General features: G+C 48.4%; 1 pseudogene; it reads left to right on the forward strand.

Moving 5' to 3' along the window:
• The first annotated feature begins 1,458 nt into the window (after nucleotides 1-1,458).
• On the forward strand, nucleotides 1,459-12,287 carry LOC110302429 (annotated as a pseudogene).
• The last annotated feature ends 126 nt before the right edge of the window (nucleotides 12,288-12,413 follow it).

Below are 12,413 nucleotides of genomic sequence, written 5' to 3' on the forward strand. Positions count from 1 at the left end.
CACGCACACACGCGAAACTTTCCAGGTTGCCTAAACTGATTACTCGTAAATTAGACATTTAGAGGACTGGAGGAAAAAAAAAATGAAAATCTAGACACCTCTGAGAAGCTGCTGTAACCATGGAGACCATTCTCATAGCTGTAGTGTGAAGGGCAAAAAGATTTGTGTTCCCAAATCTGGGCTTATCGCATCCCTCATTGCCAGACACAAAAACCCGAGATGTGTTACACTTCATCCTTGGGGTGGGGGTTCACAGAGGACTGCAATCCATGGGTGAGGGAAGTTTCTAATGACACACTATGGAGAAGTCGGAACAAACTGTCTCTAGGTCTTTGGTGCAGTAGAAGGACGAACTCTTAAATTATTGGAACGGGCTGCAAGTTCCCACCCAAGAGCTGGAATAGACTGACCTCCAATGTTCCTTCCAGTCCAGAGACTGTGTGAAGCTGTGTCTTTGTGAACAGATGATGGCAGGCACCAGCCTGGGCTTGTCAGTTAGGCAACATCTGAAGGGCCCTGCTGTGTTAAGAGCCTGCTCCCTAAGCCCCGGGCATGCTACACCGCAGGCCTCTTACTTGACTGCGGGCGAGGGGATGCACGGAGCTCAGCAGGTGGACAGACCACAGGGAACCAGCGGCCCAGACAGAGGCTGGTCCACTATGATTTGCAGACAGAACTGAAGAAGACTAAGAGTCCCCTGGACAGTCCTCTCTTGGACACGCCCCTGAATGTCTCCATGAAGTCTCTTTTCTTCCACCTCATCCTCAGACCTCAAGTCAGAAAAATTATTCTTAAGCCAATCAAATTCCTGAGGAGGATGCCTAGGGGTGTCCTGTGACCTCTGCCATCCTCCATGGCAAGATCTGGTCCATATGGAGGCTTTGGGGCCTTGTCTCATGTGCTTCTTCACCCACTGTGAGTGCTCAGGCCCACCACTCCCTCAGCGCCACTTCTTGGGCCTCTGTGTGCCAAGGTGAGTCCTGCCTAGGTCATTACTGTCCACGCCAACCTCAGATCCGAACATCCACCCCCACCTGAGCTGTGTTCAGACAAAATGCTTTTCATGATCCTTCCCAAGGAAGTTCATGGTCTCTGGAGAAGGCACTGGTGGGCAAGGTAAGTCTTCAAACAAAAATTGATTTTAGGTCTACAATCCTACCTCCTTAAACACACCTGATCTAGCTTGATCTCTGAAGCTAGGCGGGGCCAGATCTGGTTAATGCTTGGATGGGAAACAAAGGCTTATTTTAATAGACAATCAAGAGAGTGCCCAGTCACCTCCTTCTCCTCTAGAGACATCATGTCAAGTGCTTCATTCCCAAGGATAGTGTAAGGATGGCTCTTCAAAGAGGGACACAGATGAGGGGCCATGGAGAGACGTCTCCCCTGCAGTTGAGTAAGCTGTAAGCAGCAGCTTTAGTTCAAAGGCTGCCTCTCTGTGGTCCTCCTGGACCAGCAATGGTATGCACTGATCACGTAGAAGCACCAGTCAGAGCCAGCATCAAGCTTTGGGAATTCAGTGTCCTGGAGGCCATGGCTGTGCAACATAAAAGGCCAGCGATCGGGACCAGGTAGGCAGCACCTCAGACTGAGATGGGACATGACAGGAAGCCCCAGAGCACAAGTCCCCTGGTGAGTCCCCTGATGGTAGGGGCTATGGCGACAATCCTTTGGCTAATCAATAGGAGACACCACAATTCACACTACCCTGCTTTTTGAACATGTTGGTCCCTGTTGTATCGACAGTCTTCCCTCCCTCACTCCTGGAAAAGCCTTGCCTGGCCCTCATCCATCCTCCGGATTCACATCATATTTGTAACTCAGAACTCTGCACAATCAGGTGATGAGAAAGGATTGGAACTTCACCACTGAACTGCAATTTTTTCCATACAGTTTTATTCAAAAAAATATTTTCATACAATATATTCCAATTATGGCTTTCCCCTCCCAGATCCTTCCAAACTCTCCATCCCTCCACCACCATGCCCTTTCTTTCTCTCATTTTAGAAAGCAAACAAGCCCGTCGGTGGTGATGCACACCTTCAACCCTAGCACTTGGGAGGCAGAAGCAGGTGGATCTAAGTTCCAGAATCTCTAGGAGTTCGAGGCCAGTCTGTTCTACAGAATGAGTTCTAGAACAGCCAGGGGTACACGGAGAAACCTTGTCTCAAACAAACAACAACAACAAAGCAAACAAAATGGCAAAGAAAAATAATAATTTAAAAAGAAAGAAACACACACATACACCAACAAAAATTCAAAATTGTGGAGCCAAAGAGATGGCTCATCAGTTAAGAGCACTGGCTGTTCTTCCAGAGGTCCTGAGTTCAATTCCCAGCAACCACATGGTGGCTCACAACCATCTGTAATGGAATATGATACCCTCTTCTGGTGTGCATGAAGACAAAGCATGAATATATATTTTTAAAAACACAAAATTAGACACCATGATACATACATGAGGAGAGCAGTAAAACTGAAAAAAAAAAAAAAAAAAAGACCCAAAGCAAGATGAGACAAAAAGTCTACAAAAATAGCATTGAGTTGGTTTGTGTTGGCCTCCGGCTGCTGGGTCCAGAGCTTACATGTGTGGCTAATACACCCAATGACAGTCCACTGGAGAAATTCAGTTTTTCCTTTGCGAGTGGGTATCAACTGCAGAGAGCTTCTTGGTTGGAGACAGGAGCTCTGGTCCACTTTCCCCTTCTCAGAACTGAGAATTCTTGGAACACACACTTTGGTTCTGCTTCTTGGCACATGCTGGGTGCTTGATAAATGCTCAGTAAGTGTTTTCTTGGGAAAACTGAGAAGGGATGTGAATGGAGCTGCCAGCAACCATTCCTTGAACATTTGTAGAGTGTGTCATTTTCCCAGGACTGGCCCTTGTGGTTTCATTCAGCTCTGCCTGCCACAGCCTGGATGGTGAGAGAGGCCAAGAGTCTCAGGGGAGGATCCCAATCCAGGGAAGGGGGAACGGCTGCCCTGGGGGTGGGGGAGACTGAGGGCTGGTTGCTAGTGACCTTCAGAGACAAAAGTGACCCCTTTACCTAGACCTCAACTTATTCTTGAGGCTCTCTCTGAGGGGGGGGAGGCTTAGTCTGTGGACTGTGACTGAATGCAAGATTTCTATGTGAAGGTGAGCTCAGGACCTCCTCATCTGTGAAGGACCCATGAAGTGCTGTCCCCATATCTAACTGTGGCTTGGTCTGTTTAAAGGAGGTCTAGAACATGAGCCTAATGCTTCTGTTTGACCCAAAGTAACACAAACACGCTAAAGCTCCCATTAATTGTATCCTCACCTGCCCAGAGCTCAACCAACAAACCTAGCTGCAGGAGACTCTCTGAGGCCCCAGGAGAACCTATTATCGAATGGAAAAGCTGCAAAATGGCAAGTTTTGCTAACTGGGACTAAAAGGCACAATATTTTCTCCTGGCGAATCAGGAGTGTGCTGGGCTGTCACAGAAGAACTCATTATCCCTCTCCCTGTCCCTGCTCCCATCCCTATCTTCTCTCTGCATGTGTATGTGGTATGCATTTCTGTATGCATGTCCACATGTATGGAAACACATGTGTGTGCGTGCATGTGGAGGCCCCCAAGTGGACATCAGATGTCTTCCTCAGTCAGTCTCCTCTATATTGAAGCAGGGTCTCTCAATTGAACCCAGAGCTCATTGATCAGCTATTGTAGAAAGCCAGTTTACCCTGGGCCCCCCTTATCCCCGTCCCCCAACTTCTGAGGTTACAGGCACTTACTCAGATTTTGCAAGGGTCCTGGGCATTGAACTCAGATCTTCAAGCTTGCACTTTATCCACAGGGCCATCTCTCCAGCCCCGTTTATGGATATTTTAAACAAGGTTGCTCTTGGTATTGAGTGGAAAATAAACAGAATTGGCTTGCTTGGTTTGGTGACTAAGGGTTTACCTGGACAGGTCCACGGAGACATTCCTGCCTCACTGGGGCTGAAGAGATGACTCGGTAAAGTGCTTGCTCTGCAAACATAAGGAACAGAGTTTGATCCTCAGCATCCATGGAAAAGGCCAGGGGAAAGGGCAAGGATTTTGTCACCCCAGCACTAAGGATGGGTGGATCCTTGGTGCTTATCAGCCAGCAAGCCTAGCCCAGCTGGCAAGCCTCAAGTCCCAGAGAGAGACTTTGTCTTAACCAAAAGGTAGATGACACCTGAGGTTGACTTCCTGGTACACACATGTACACACACTCACATGGGTAGTGCACATATGCAAAACACACACATACAAACCATTTCCTCTCTCAAGCCAACTGGATAGACATTTGAACATCACCAACTGAAGCCCTAGGTTTACGAGGAGTCTGCGGTCCCCTCTGAGCTCAGTAGGAAAGAGACTCACAGTGACCAAAAATCATAGACCCTGGGTGGGAAGGGAGTGTTGCACATATTCGCCAAGCCTGACTAATAGCCAAACAGGAGCCAAGACCAAAGGAGGAAGGAAATTACTTAGCTTCATGGGAAGCGGGGAGCTCTGGCTCCCCAAAGTCAGTCCCATAGCTGAGAACCATCCAGACATAAAACAATAGGTCCCTGGATGCTCTGGAGGGCTCTTTGTACCCCTGGGCTCTGGGCAGGATCCACATGGCCTCCCCAGTTAAGTTTCTCAGTCCAGAGAAAAATTGAAAAGTTGGAGCCAAACTCACCGGTGGACTGCACCTCTGATTAAATACTGTCTAGCATGCAGAGTGACCAGTGATTGGTCATTTCAAAATGAAATACTAGTCCCGCTGATCTCAGTTACTCCGCGGTGTTGAGGCAAATGTTATGTCCTCCTCGCCTCTGATCTTATGATTCTGTGAGTGTTAAGAGTGCCTGGGCGTCTATTTATAATAGCCAGAAGCTGGAAAGAACCCAGATGTCCCTCAACAGAGGAATGGATACAGAAATTATGGTACATTTACACAATGGAGTACTACTCAGCTATTAAAAAGAATGAATTTATGAAATTCCTAGCCAAATGGATGGACCTGGAGGGCATCATCTTGAGTGAANTAACACAATCACAAAAGAACTCACACAATATGTATTCACTGATAAGTGGATATTAGCCCAAAACTTAGGATACCCAAGATATAAGATACAATTTGATAAACGCATGAAACTCAAGAAGAATGAAGACCAAAGTGTGGACACTGTGCACCTTCTTAGAATTGGGAACAAAACACCCAGGGAAGGAGTTACAGAGACAAAGTTTGGAGCTGTGATGAAAGGATGGACCATTTAGAGACTGCCGTATCCAGGGATCCATCCCATAATCAGCTTCTAAACGCTGACACCATTGCATACACTAGCAAGATTTTGCTGAAAGGACCCAAATATAGCTGTCTCTTGTGAGACGATGCCGGGGCCTAGCAAACACAGGAGTGGATGCTCACAGTCAGCTATTGGATGTATCATAGGGCTCCCAATGGAGAAGCTAGAGAAAGTACCCAAGGAGCTAAAGGGATCTGCAACCCTATTGTTGGAACAACATGATGTACTAACCAGAACCCCGGAGCTCTTGTCTCTAGCTGCATATGTATCGAAAGATGGCCTAGTCGGCCATCAATGGAAAGAGAGGCCCATTGGACTTGCAAACTTTATATGCTCCAATATAGGGGAATGCCAGGGCCAAAAGAATGGGAATGGGTGGGTAGGGAAGTGGGGGGCGCTATGGGGGACTTTTGGGATAGCATTGGAAATGTAATTGAGGAAAATATGTAATAAAAATATTAAAAATCAAAAAAAAAAGAGTGCCTGGGCGTGGAGCTTCCTCCCCCTGGGTGTTGTGGGACTGGCTGCAGAGTTCACAACCACGGTCTTCTCAGGGCACCTGCCCAGACTGGAAGGCTCAGGATCTGCTCTTAAGGGAGTGTTGTGAACAGGGCTGAGAACCCGCTGAGTGAAGCTTTAAAGATGGTGTCTTTCCTCCAGTCAACATTGCTACCTCAGAGTCTCCCAAAAAGAGGCTGAAGAAAATATAAGTACCAAGGCAAAGAAATGTCTTTGCAGTGACGACAGAGGATTGTTTCCAGCCTACATTTCTGGAAGACCGGGGAAGATGAGCAGGTGCTAAAGAGAAGAAATATCAATCTATTCCCCAGTGACGTGGTTTCTCAAGCACTAGTCAAAGAGGCCACTTCACTTTGGATGACATCATCCAAGGGGTAAGTAGTTCAGATACGATCCTGTGTTTCCTGGCCACCCAGGCTGCCATGGAAATGCAACCTCAGGACAGGAAAAGAACCCTCCTCTAAAGTTGACTACTGAGGCAGGGCTCATTCCCAAGCTGGTGGACTTCCTGAAGGTGACACCTCTCCCTAACTTGCAGTTTGAGGCTGAGTGGACGCTCGCCAACATTGCCTCAGGAACTTCAGAGCAGACCGGAGCTGTTGTGAAAGGGGGTGCCATTCAGCCCCTGATTGAACTCTTCCGTTCCCCAGACCTGACCGTGTCTGAGCAGGCAGTGTGGGTCCCTGGGAATATAGCTGGTGACTGTGCAGAATTCAGAGACAATGTCATTTCCAATAATGCCATCCCACATCTGATCAACCTTATTTCAACAAAAATACCAATCACATTTCTTTGGAGCATCACATGGACTTTGTCCGACTTATGCCGAAACAAAAATCCATACCCTTGTGAGGACGCCTCCATGAGGCAGATGCTACCTGCTCTCTGTCAGCTCCCGCTGAATCATGATAATGAGATCCTCTCAGATACCTGCTGGGCCCTGTCCTACCTGACTGAGGGCAGCAAAGAGTATATCCATCATGAGGTGACCACCGGTACCCTGCCCGGGCTTGTAGAACTTAAGACCAGCTCAGAACTCAGTGTCTTGACCCCTTGTCTCCACACTATGGGCAGCATTGTGGCTGTAACAGATGAACAGACCCAAATGGCCATCGATGCTGGCATGTTAAAGGTGTTGGGCCAGGTCCTGAAGCACCCAAAGTCCTCCATCCAGAAGCTGGTGGCCAGGACCGTGAGCAACGCAGCCACTGGGCCCGGGCACCACATCTGGCAGCTGGTTTTGTAACTAGCTGCCTGTCTTGGTAGACCTACTGAGGAATGTGGAATTAAAAATCCAGAAAGAGGTTGTGTGCACCATGGCTAACATGGCAACAGGGGCCTCTCAGTGCCAGCTGACTCTGCTTGCCCACTCGGGAATCTTGGAACCAATGCTGAGTCTGCTCACTGCCCCAGACATGGAGGCTGTCATTGTCGTCCTTGATACCATTTCTTCTCTCCTCCAGATAGACGACCTACAGGAGAAGAAAAGGCTGTGTTTTCAGACAGAGGAAGTTGGTGGCTTTTAAAAAGTTGAGTCCCCTGTGCCCCTTCTTAGAATTGGGAACAAAACACCCATGGAAGGAGTTACAGAGACAAAGTTTGGAGCTGTGATGAAAGGATGGACCATCTAGAGACTGCCGTATCCAGGGATCCATCCCATAATCAGCTTCTAAACGCTGACACCATTGCATACACTAGCAAGATTTTGCTGAAAGGACCCAAATATAGATGTCTCTTGTGAGACGATGCCGGGGCCTAGCAAACACAGGAGTGGATGCTCACAGTCAGCTATTGGATGTATCATAGGGCTCCCAATGGAGAAGCTAGAGAAAGTACCCAAGGAGCTAAAGGGATCTGCAACCCTATAGTTGGAACAACATGATGAACTAACCAGTACCCCGGAGCTCTTGTCTCTAGCTGCATATGTATCGAAAGATGGCCTAGTCGGCCATCACTGGAAAGAGAGGCCCATTGGACTTGCAAACTTTATATGCCCCAATATAGGGGAATGCCAGGGCCAAAAGAATGGGAATGGGTGGGTAGGGAAGTGGGGGGCGCTATGGGGGACTTTTGGGATAGCATTGGAAATGTAATTGTATGTAATAAAAATATTAAAAATTAAAAAAAAAAAGTTGAGTCCCTACAGCACCACCACAACACTTACATCAGCAATGGTGCTCTGGACATCGTTGAGAAATGTTTATGTGAGGATGAAGACAACGACAGTCTGCCCAGGCCTGGACCGAGAGCGTGAATACGTAGAGAGCTAAGACATCTCACACACCAGATTTCTGCAGAGTACTGATCAGTCATGGACTTCCACACAGCTTCTGGTGACAGCACAGACCACGGACATCCACACCGTCTCTGGTGGCAGTACAGATCTTGGACATCAGCGGGGCCCTCTGCCACAGCAAGAACCATGGACAACACCATAACCCTCAACAGCAGCACAGGTCAGTGTCGTCAACATGGCTTCAGGGGGCAGCACAGACCAGACACAATGGCATGACCTTCAATGGTAAAACAGGCCACTGACATTAAGACCTCCCCCAGCTGCAGCAGGACCATGGGCCCAAGCAGTGGTCAAATATACACGGCCAACGTCTTTTACCAGCTGAGGAGTCTAACTGACTAGGGACAGGGTTTTTTTGCTTTTGGTTGTGTTGCTGTTGTTAATCTTCTTTGTTAGTCTGTTCCTTTTGATTGGGGGAATTGAGATTATTAATAGACAGTTATTGAAAAGCAAAAACACAAACAAACAAACAAAACCCAAAATGAAATACTAGGTTACCTCATTGTTTAAAGGGCTGTAGACTGAAGATTAATGAGTTACAGCATCCTAAATAGCAATTTCCTTCTTGCTTCCAAGTAAGTCAAGGAGAAGATGCACAGCCTAGACCTCTGCCACTCCCGTGGGAATGTCTCTCTATAGGAAGAGAGGGCTGGCCACCTGGCTCATAGTACTTACCTCCAAGAAACAAATCGCAGCTTGGGCAACTGATCGATGGAACCCAGGGAGCCCTTCTTCTGGGGGAATTCACTGGCCTTGAGCTTTGCTGACATTGCCAGATGACTGCCTCCATGTCACAAGGAATCAGCCATCATGTTGCCCTGGCTATGCAGGGGACCTGGGCACTTACACCCCCTGCAGGGTGAGCAGAATTTCAGAGAGGCAGCCATGAGTGTCCAAAAACAGCTATGCTGTGTGATCAGTGACAGCAGACAGAAGGAGAGAGGTGCCTCCATAGGACAGTGGTGAAGAAAAGTGAGGAGGGTTTTATTTAAAATACAAGCAGAGAGTGGCAACGTATGCTGAAAGCCCAGCACCACAGAGGTAGAAGCAGGAAGAGTCGGAGGCTAACCGGGACTTCATGGACAGATAGGTAGATCCTGTCTCTGAAGAGGAGGAAGAGAGATGAAGAGGAAGAAAAAGTGGCCTTCCGGTAGCAAATTGTCTAGTGAACATTTTGCCAATAGATCGATATGGATGTGAACAGCAAAGAAACCTGAAAACTTACTTGTGTTGACCGTTTTTTATTACATTATACAAAATGAACTGAAGGGCCAGCGATCTGGCTCAGTGGGTAAAAGTGCTTGCTGCACCAGCCTGATAGAAGCCTGATGGCCTGAGTCTATTCCCTAGGAGCCACGTGGTAGAAGGAAAGAACCAACTCCTGATAGTTAGAGTTTAACCTCCACATCCGTGCCACGGCATGCACGCCTGAGCTCACACACATCACAAGCACACACAAAAGTGATAGCGGTGGGTACATAAAAAGTTTAAATGGAATGGAGCCGTTCCCCTGTAGGCACTTGGAGGCCGCTCCCACTCCTCCATGGCCTCGGCTGCCCTACCCTGGTGCAGGCATGTGTGGGTCCCACGCACCCTTTGTGCACAGCACAACGTCTTGCGAATCAGATCGCGTTCCACACCTCCCCCAAGGAACACTGGGAGCAAATCACTGTTAACCTGCTGCGGGAGGGAGTCTCCTCGGACTGTAAAAGCACCACTTGAGGTTTTCTAAAGCTCAGCAAGAATGTGAATGTAAAAGTCCATTTTGAAAAGACGCCAATGATCTGTTTTTCCAGGAAGATGGCCTCTTAGCTACGGGTCTCGCCTCACTGAAAGCCTCCTTGTGCCATCAGGAGCCATTAGCAGATGATTGAAGCCTCAGGTTTCCCTCTATAAACATTGATTTAACTCCGTGAAGAGTTTTAGGCTCCTCCGTACCCAGCACGGGCTGGCCTGGGCTGTGGATCTGATTCTGTTTGCCAACGGGCAGGGATGCACAAAGGTGAAAGGTATGTGCCTCAAAGTGGATTATTCTGCCCCTGATACCAGCTCAGCCAACTCGCACCTAGCCTGGCAAGAGCCACATCCTCCCTGCCTGTCTCCTCATCAGTGAGGTGAGAAAAATCATTTGCGCCTTCTCAGGAGGATGGCATGAGTCAAGAACTCAAAAAAAAAAAAAAAAAAACACACACACACACATACACACACAAAAACACACAAAAACCCAATCAGAACAACCCTAGCGTAGTGCGCATGCGCTCTCTAGCAGTGTCTTAGTTGGGGGTTTCTACTGCTGTGATGATACGCCATGACCAGAAGCAAGTTGGGGAGGAAAGGGTTTGTTTGGCTTATGCTTCCACATCACAGTTCATCATCAAAGGAAGGCAGGACAGGCTATCAAGCAGGGCGGGGCACTGGAGGCAGGAGCTGGTCCAGAGGCCATGGAGGGATGCTGCTTACTGCCTGTCCCCACATGGATTGCTCAGCCTGCTTTCTTATAGCACCCAGGACCACCATCCAGGGATGGCCCTACCTACAAAGGGCTGGGGCGCCCCCTATAAATCACTGCTTAAGAAAATACCCTTCCAGACTTGCCTGCAGCCTGATCTTACGGAGGCATTTTCTGTATTGAAGTTACCTCCTCTCAGATGACTAGAGCTTGTGTCAAGTTGACATAAAAATATGCAGCAGAGTTGACCCCTTGTCATCTTGATACACAAACACATCACTGTTAAAGCCGCAACCTTTCCTTTCTCATCCATCCCCAAAGATCTTACATTTAAAACATGAATAAACTTGAAAGTTCCCACGGTCTTTACAAATTCAAAACACATTTAAAGTTCAGTCCCTTTAAAACATCCAGTCTCGAGTCTTTTCTTTGTCACCTTCGGAACAAGATGTAGAACTCTCAGTTCCTCCAGCACCATGCCTGCCTGGATGCTGCCCATGCTTCCTCACCATGATGATAATGGACTGAATCTCAGAACCTCGCCTGGCTGCCTAGCAGGACCTGCCTGGAGCACTGTCCTATAATTCTAGTCAAGAGAACCTCCATCCTCAGCCACCACTGGTGCATTCAGGGCTGCAGTGCCATCACAGGAGATGACTGGCTACCTGGCATCAACTGCTCCCCCCCATGATATTTCCAGTCGTGTCTTTACTGCCAACTGAGCTCCTTCAATGTCCCCAGCTCACTGTCCAGACCCTGTCCTCATCAGACACCAACCAGAGGGATGAACACCAGCTGGCCAGACTAACACTCCCAACCCCACCTCGACCTACTGCTGCTACTGATGCTTACTGCTGCTCTCCCTGCCCCCGGGTGAGGGCTGTCACCCTGACTCCAAAAGTGGCGTGCAGCTGCCATGCCAAAAGGAGAGGCTGGGCTGGGAGGGACTACCTGCTGCTACCAAGGTCCTGGGTGTCACCTCTGTCCAACACTGAGAATAAAGCACTCCTTGGTCAGTTAAAAAAAAAATAAATCCAAAATCTCTTTCAAACACTTGAAATCTCTCAACTACGGACTCCTGTAAAAACCAAAATTAAGTTAAATACTTTCTTAATTCAAGAGGGAAGACCCAGGACACACACACACTCTTAACAAAGCAAAACCACACTCCAACAGCATAAATAACTCAATGTTCAATATCTGGGATTCACTCACCATCTTCTGGGCTCCTCCAAAGGGCTTGGGTCACTTCTCCAGCTCCATCTTCTGCAGCACACACAGGGTTTGGGTCACTTCTCCCACTCTGTCTCCTGCAGCACACACAGGGCTTGGGTCACTTCTCCAGCCCCATCTTCTGCAGCACACACAGATTGTCTTCTAGGCTCAGGCTGGCTCCATGCCACGCCTGCTGCTGCCTTTGGTGGTCATCCCATGGTGCTGGCATCTCCAAAATGCCTGGGTCTCTTGCTGCAACTGGACTTCACTTTCACCAGTAGCCTCTCCTCGGCTCTCTCAGGAACTCCAACCTAGCCACACAGTGCCAAACCTCAGCTCTTGTCCATGACCCCTTCCCCTTCATGTGTTGAAAACCAGTACCACGTGGGTGGCTCTTACATTACCAAATTCAGCTTCCAGTACAAGGTGCAGCCTAAGATACCTCTGGAACACAGCTTCTATGTGCTGGCCCTGAGGAAGCACTTGCCGGAAGATTTCACCTCGGTGCTGCTGCTTGCTTCTTAATCACAGCTGATTGTTCGGCCCCAGCTGACCAACATCCACCATCCCAGCAAAGCAAAGGTTTCACTTTAGTGGTTCTGGTATCTTGTTAATCACAGTTCATTTCCTCAGTCCACGCTGACCAGACCC

The sequence above is a fragment of the Mus caroli genome, chromosome 9, assembly GCF_900094665.2.
Source record: "Mus caroli chromosome 9, CAROLI_EIJ_v1.1, whole genome shotgun sequence".
In the NCBI taxonomy this organism is placed as follows: domain Eukaryota; kingdom Metazoa; phylum Chordata; class Mammalia; order Rodentia; family Muridae; genus Mus; species Mus caroli.